This window comes from Squalius cephalus (genome assembly GCF_949319135.1).
Source record: "Squalius cephalus genome assembly, chromosome: 25".
Classification (NCBI taxonomy): Eukaryota; Metazoa; Chordata; class Actinopteri; order Cypriniformes; family Leuciscidae; genus Squalius; species Squalius cephalus.
This window is the reverse complement of record NC_137146.1, coordinates 12927744-12935493: the sequence shown is the minus strand read 5'-3', so window position 1 is coordinate 12935493 and position 7750 is coordinate 12927744. Positions and strand designations below refer to the sequence as shown.

At 36.2% G+C, this 7750-nt stretch overlaps 1 protein-coding gene across 1 annotated transcript in view; it reads left to right on the top strand.

Annotated features, from left to right (window-relative positions):
- Positions 1–990: 990 nt before the first annotated feature.
- The window catches only part of sulf1 (sulfatase 1), a gene marked incomplete at its 3' end in the record, with an annotated part of 89802 nt that continues 83042 nt past the window's right edge, over positions 991–7750 (top strand). The window contains exon 1 of the mRNA XM_079863569.1: positions 991–1060. The remainder of the gene's footprint in view (positions 1061–7750) is intronic.

The window sequence follows — 7750 nt, the reverse complement described above, 5'->3', positions numbered from 1 at the left end:
ACCTGCCATCTTTTGGTATAGCAACAAGTGTGCCAACAATAATAATACCATTAAAATATTTACATTAAGAAAAATTTATTTAAATGAAAAAAAAAAAAACCTTGTATTCCCTTACTTCAGCCTTTATTTCATAACAAATACCCCATGACCATGAGCCATTATACAATCTGTAATTTAAGTTACCTTTTAAGAAACAAAAGATGAGGCAACCAATTTTTAGACAAGAGAGGGAAAATATAATCCATTTTATACAAATTTATATTTATAAAAATATATTATATTGTGATTATTTGTTATTTTATAATATTATTTTAGCATTAGATAAATACAGATATATTGTTATTATATTATATTTTTATATATATTCTTTTAAATATTTAAATTGTTTAAAATTATATTTAATTCATTTGGTAGTACCTATAACCTCACAGCCATAATAAAATCAGTTATTTATGTAATTGATTTAACCAACAACCTACAGATAAAAAAAAAAATACTACTTTTATTTTAATAATAATAATTATTATAATCATCATTCAAAGGCAACACATTTTAGACAACAGAAGGAAAATAATAAATGTTATACTTCAACAAGTGATCTTATTAGTTTACGTTTACTCATTACATGCTGAATAAGTGTCAGATGTCTAGCTTTAAAAAAAAAAACTGTTTTGCAGCTCTTTCTGAAAAGTAGCAAACGAACCAGGTTTGACATCGGAACTTTCAAAATGGCTGCCATTCACTTAATTAGCTTCAAGCTAACAATGCACTGAGAGGAGCAGCATAATTAATGTGCTGTTTAGCTGAGGTGGGGCCTGCAATCCACTTGCCTCAAGGCAGATAGAAAGGATAATCAAAGAATTCTAAAGTTTTCCCACTGCAATTGGGCCATTATTGGGAAAAGTGGAGGAAGTTTATCAGGCTTTTAAATGAAGGTCTTTTGGCTCAAGTAGCATATGAGAACTAGCCCTCTGGCCAACTGTTTTACTGGAAGTATTGAGACCAAACACTGCTGCCTAGACGATTGTTTGAGGATCTGCTCAGCTCTAAATGCCTTAAGGTGAGTCAGAATTACTAAACAATGACTTGATTATATTAAAGCAGAAGGTTTTTTATTTATTTATTTTTTTAGCTAAATTAGTTAGCTTCTCAAAAACCAATAATATATTTCAAGGTATGTAGTTAATTTGATCTCCCACAGTGGTTATAGTTTGAACTCTAGAAATACTTCCTGATGAAACTCAATGCTGTAATGAAAAAGGCTTTATGATGGATTTTTTTTTCCATGTCAGTACATCTTTATTAGATGTGTAGGTGAATGAAAGTTTTCATCTCCAGCGTTGACTTCAAGCAGTGTCTTTCTTCCTTTTGTTTTGTTTAATGTCTTTGTCTTCCAGTAAGTCTCCACAACCATTTCCAGTATAGTTGGACTCGGTTTACCAGAATATATTAGTCATTAGATGTCATCTTTCTGCCAAATTGAAAGGCACTGCTGTTTCTGATAGCTTTGTTGAATCTAATGTAAGATCAGTTTGGTTCTTGCAGTAATCATGTTGTTTGTTTACCAGCAAAAATGGTTAGGCTAGTTTTTCTAAAGCTGGTTGGCCAAGGGAGGCTTGCTTTATAAGCTAGGACATCCAAAACTAGCACTCTCTCTAACAATTGCATATTGTTCGAGAATGTATGCGCTCTCATTTGTTGTTTTCCATACAATCTGCTCCTGCGCCACTGGGGTTGGGGTTAAGGGTTGATCTTCATGGGTTTTTTTTTTTCTTTTTTTTCTTTTTTTTTTTTTTTTACAAATTGTAGGTTTTCATTCAAAATCACCAGTTTTATTGTTTTGTTTATCTGAACTTCTAGTCTGTTTTTTATCAACTTTTTATTGGAAGAATGCATGCTTTTACTACTGGACATGTAGCTCTTAAAGGGGTGGTGTAATGCCCTTTTCACAAGATGTAAAATAAGTCTTTGATGTCCCCAGAGTGTGTATGTAAAGTTTTAGCTCAAAATACCCCACGGATATTTTTATATAGCATGTTAAATTTGTCACTATTTGAGGGTGAGCAAAAACACACTGTTTTTGTGTCTGTTCCTTTAAATGCAAATCCAGCACAGGGGGCGGAGCAAAAACAGCTTGTGTCCTTTTACCTCAAACAGACATGCACTGAAAATTTCAAAAACTTTTAGCCTTTTATGTTCAAACCGAAGTCAGAAAGATGGAGAGACTCAAGAAGAAGTGACAACATGTAGACAACATTTCTGAATGGTTAGTTGGTGAATTTATGTAGCATATGTGTAGTTATCTTCTAGTCATTGATTAGCAAATTCTGTCTTGATAATCTATAAATCGTGTCCCTGGGGCGGGGTTTATGTAAATTTTAGGGTTGGTGATGTCACTAAACAGGAGGAAGCTTGTGTAGTCCCTACCAGCCGTTTGTTGTAGTTCTTAAAAGCAATTTCTTTAAAAGCAAATATCTTCCTTTGCTTTGAACTTTGAGCGTTGTATCTTTGCAGATGTTTATGCTCAAACAGCAACATTACACACTAAAGTTAGAAAAGAGAAATCATATTCAACCACCCCTTTAATACAATTACTCTTGGGTACAGTAGATTGACTAACTGTTCATTGGTAATTTCAGTTAGAAATAAGTTACTGAATTATTTCATCCTTGAATGTGCTTATCCAAATGATGTGTTTTTGGTCTGATGTTTTTGTAATTATTACATGGTTTCTGAATGAGCTTGTACTTATTTGAAATATGCTTAAGTACAAACAATTTGAGGCTAAGCAAAGGTCAAAATGAGTACAACGACATCCAAGCCTATTCTCACTGAGTTGTTAGTCCAAGAGAAATGCTTTAGGTGTGAGTGTTTGTGGTCTGTAGACCAACATGAACTGTTTGGTACGAGAGACACGGTTCCAGCGCTGGTGGACAGTTGTGTAGTGGGAGCGTGTGACTTTACGTAGGGGGTTGTGTGTGTGTGTTGGCAAACTGCTGTGACATATTTTTTTCTTTCTTTCTTTTTGAACCGTGTCTGGTCAAAACAGCACTTCATCCGGCAGGCAGGGGAACAATTGTGCTTTTCGTTCAAGTAGAAATATTAAGGGTTATTTGTGCAGCCCTCCATGTCATTGAGCTGTTTTGTTATTTCTTCTTACCTCATTTGTATGGCTTTTAAATGATATATTATGCCAAAACGCAGCGGACTTGGTCAATGTGGTGATGTTTCTATTGACTGTAAAATATCGAGGACTGATGAGGGAATCATCATTTCTCAGGCACACACATATTAAAAGCCCTCTAGGCAGTAGCGTTTCATGCTTAACCTGAAACGCAAACTGAAGGTTGTATTCCCTTTACCACACTTTGGCGTTATATTGCAAGTCTTGACAGAACCGGTTGAAAATCTGGCTTTGAGTTCTATTTCATGGTCATTTTATAAAGATATCCTTGAACATAAGTTGCACATCTGGATTTTTATTAAACCGCTATTTTGGAAACTGGCTCATATGTTTTATTCGGCTTCTAGGGATTGAGACCCCTACATCTTACTCAACTCTTTCAACCTCATGTTGCAGTTTGCCATGGCGTCCGTTCACTCACTCGCAGTCAATCTGTCCGCAGGCAAACAGGCAGTTTTTTAAGGCCGATGATACTTACTTAAAAGGCTAGAGTTGTTTTCTTTGGCTGTGTACTTTCTGAAGACAAACTCTGGCCAGTACACGTTTTTGAATTGGCTTCATTCAGATGTTATTGCAGTGAGTTTGCATCTTTCTGTCATGCTAACTGGAATAAACAAAGACTCCTGTTATTAGTCACGCTTGCTTGTGGTTTCCCTTACATCGCTAATGCTGGAGCCTGATTAGGACATATTTGAGATAGAAGTGACTGTTAAAGGGATAGATCAACTAAAATGAAAATTGTCATTTACAGACCATCCTGTTGTTCCAAACCCATATAAATGCAAAATGTTGATGTTTGGATGAATTTCCAAGCTGCTCTTTCTTTTAATTTAATTTATATTATATAAGTATTTGTAAAATTTTTAGTGTTATAGCTAGAATTAAGAAACGTGTGTATTTATCTAATTTCGTAACTATTTTATGTTTTGGCAAATTGGTGGCAAATTCGTATGAATTCATTCATACTTTTTTGTACAACCTGCATCCGTCCCAATGAGGAGTGGGTTTAGGGTGAATCCATATGTTTTCCTATGAACCACATTATTCGAAATTGCAACTGTGTAAAATACTTGTTGATTTATCTGAGTATCTTTTTCCAGCCGTTTGATAGTCGAGATTGTAACTCCAAATGTTATCATGGAATTTTCTCAGTGTCTTGACGCCCATGAGGTGGCTGAACACAAACTCCATGAATAGGCTTGTTTACTAACCACAAGTGGTTCCACTCACCAAAACCATAACAGCACAGTACACAACAGGGGTGTAGTTGACTTTTACAGCTTCCTGGTGGAAAAGAGCTTTCAGCTGGCCAGCACCTGCAGTTATGAGGCTGTAATGTGCATGTTAGTGGATGTTGGCTTGAAAGACATGACCTCAGTTTCTCATGTGCGATGTGGAAACCTTTTTTTAAAGGCCGTCTTCAAGCTTATTCAATATCAGATGGATGAAATTGGCTAGGGCTTCACTGACAGACTTGCAAACGATTCTGTCAGACTGACTCATTTATTGTGCCTTTTGCTTCCGAGACATTGTGACAATAGGGTTTAGGCGTGTTGCTCGCTGTTCTCATGAGGCAAACTGTCCAAGCGAATAATAAAAATGGTTGTTCTTTGGGCGTGCTGAGGTTTTCCTGTCTCTTTATTTCCCCTAAATGAAATCAGACTGAATGTCAAAAACATCTGTCCTAACTGATTCCCTCCTCTTGAGGCCACCCAGAGGCGTGTTTGACCTTTTTTCTCTTTGATTTATTCAAGTGTAGTAACCGTAATGGGTTTGCCCGTCAACTTCCTCGGTGTTCAGGAGGTCATCTGAGACTCGAGGGCCACCTAGTTCCATGGTTACGGAACCAAGCGAATTTGATTGGGTGAGGTCTTTTTGAACAAAATGCCCTGAGAGACGTTTGACCGAGTCAAAGTACACATGGATCAAATGTTTGATGTGATTCATGTATTCACAAGGTGCAGCAGAATCCCTCAATGCTGAGCTCATGATTAGCCACCTGAAAGGAATCCAAGGACTGAATTTAAGCCCAACTGGTAGATATCCAGATGTTTTAAGGGAGCCGTACTGCTTGTATGAGGTAAGAAGGTGGTAATGTGCCAAACTAGCAGTGCAACACTTAACATGGATGCAAATCTTCATGATTGATTCAAGCAGAAACATGACTGGGCTCTAATTTATGTCTTCGCTTGGCCATCCTGTTCCCTTGTTTTGTGCATGGGTGGGACCAAGCTTTTTATAATTTTTTCAAATTATTTGCTTTTCTTTTTTCTTTACTTTGACTCGAGATTCACATTCTGAATCCTACTATCTTAACCCTTTACCAAACACTTCCTTCATACTGTATCTTTGCTTTACTGATGACTAAGACTTAGCACCCCTGGGTTTTGGGTGTTTCCTAGCTTGGCTTGAATTTATTTTGAGTATCCTTTCCCATTTGTTTACTATGATATTTGAACTGGTTTGTTCGTATGTTAATATGACCACCTTAGGCTTGTCAAATAGTAACAGTAATAGATAATATAATATAGTTAAATAATAATTTGCACACAAATCATTAGTCTGTCTCACTAGAGCAATATGGAGCAATATCTGTTTCACCCTTACAGCAGTCCTAAAATTGTATTGATTATTTAAGACCGGTAGATTTTTCACACTATAAAACCTATAAAATACAATATAATTGCTAAATTCATTCTTAATAAAAAGCAACATTTTAATTGGAAAAGGTAGATTAAGTTTTGTAGTCTTGGATCAAGTGTTCCTATTGGAGCAAATAACATTATTTGCCATTTATTGAGGTATATGTGCAATTACAGGAAGACAATGTCATTTCAGTCAAGCCAATACCAGATGAGGACTTGCTTGATGAATGAAAAGTTCACGCTCTCTTGATGGTTAAAGCAAATGGAACAAGTTTAACAAGCACTTAAATGCCTTCATATCCTCAAGTAATTCCTTAAACCACATAAAGACTTTCGACTGCTCGTCAGACACGTGATGGTGAAAACCATTATTTTTAAAGAGATTCACGTCTTCAGTTCTCACATTAGGCACACTAAGGGTTTTCGTTTGAGTAGTGTTGCTTGCACTCTCTCCATTGCCAGGCTAATTGATACCCAGGCCAAGAGGAGCAGGGTAAACAGGAGACCGCTGCATTACCGCTTTTGCAGGAACCAGCCTTGCCATAATGCTCTTCCTGTCAGGCCACATCAGAGGCCAGGAGATGGGCACACAAAGGCGATGTTTGCTCAATCTAACCAAGCGAGGCTGCTCAATTGGGGGAAACTGAACTTTCCCATCGGTGTCATTCTTTTCTTTCTGTTGGCGGTCTTCAGTAGAGGAAAAAGGTACTTTTGAGCAAATTTAAAGAGTAGCCATATAGTTGGGGGCATTTGTACCTTTTTAACTTTAAGAATCAACATTAACATGTTTGGGTAACACTTTATTTTGACGGTCCACTTTAGACATTTTACCAACTAGGAGTAACTTTGCAAATGCATTAACTTATTCTACTAACCCAAACTATTAGTGTAATGGCTCAAATTACTCTTGGTTCAGTTGTATCACAGTTTTAGGGTCACGGTTTTGGTACGGTTCAGTGTGTGCTATGTTCAGGGGAAAAGGGACAACTGTCCCTAATCAAACTACAAGCAACAGCACAAAACATACAATAGAGCAAAGATACTAATAAAATAACTTTACAGGTTTTTGAGGTATAATACAGTATTTTCAGATATAAAAATGTAATAAAGTATAATAACAATGTAGAATAACATTGCATATAATCTTCACTGTATAAATTATTAAAGATTGTATGAAGTATTAAAGTAGTTACAAAAGCTATTCAGGCACGATCAGTGAGTGATTTCCTTGTCTTTTGTTTTTTGATTTGCATTAAAAACACGGGAATATTAGGATGGATGGCAAGAATATTAGGATGCTGTCAATTTAAGACAGGACGGTACAGTTCGTTTTTTGTTTGTTTTTACCGAGAACTGTTTTACCCAAACCCTAACCCAACTCTACTAACAGTTTACAACAGTCTGCTTATACTCTGAGAGTTACTTGTAATTGCAAAGTTACTTGTATTTAGTAAAATGTCTAAACTGCACTATCAAAATAGCGTAACCCCAAAAAAGATACAATTCTTCTTCGACTTATTTATTATTTTTTAAATGTTGTATAGTTTGTTTATTAATGATCATGCTTTAACAGCTAAAGGAGAACTTAGTGTTTTCAAATGTGCACGATTTAAGATATAATCGCACATACTAGTGTTTTCAGGATGGTTATGTTGGTAAGGAAAGGAAAAAGGCTTTCCCTTCCTAGTCAGGCACATCTAGTATAAATGTAGGACCCACAATGGGTCATGTTCTGAATTTGAGGATGTAATGCATTCAAGAGTGACTTCAGTGTGTCGCAGTCCAAATAGTTGCTAAGCTGTAAGAGTGGATTGTTTGCTTATGTCAAACTCGGCAGAATAAATGAGGGCAACAGTGGGCGAATATATTGACCTGACTCTTCTTTGTCTTATTCTGTCCATATTTGAAGAGTCGTAGCAAC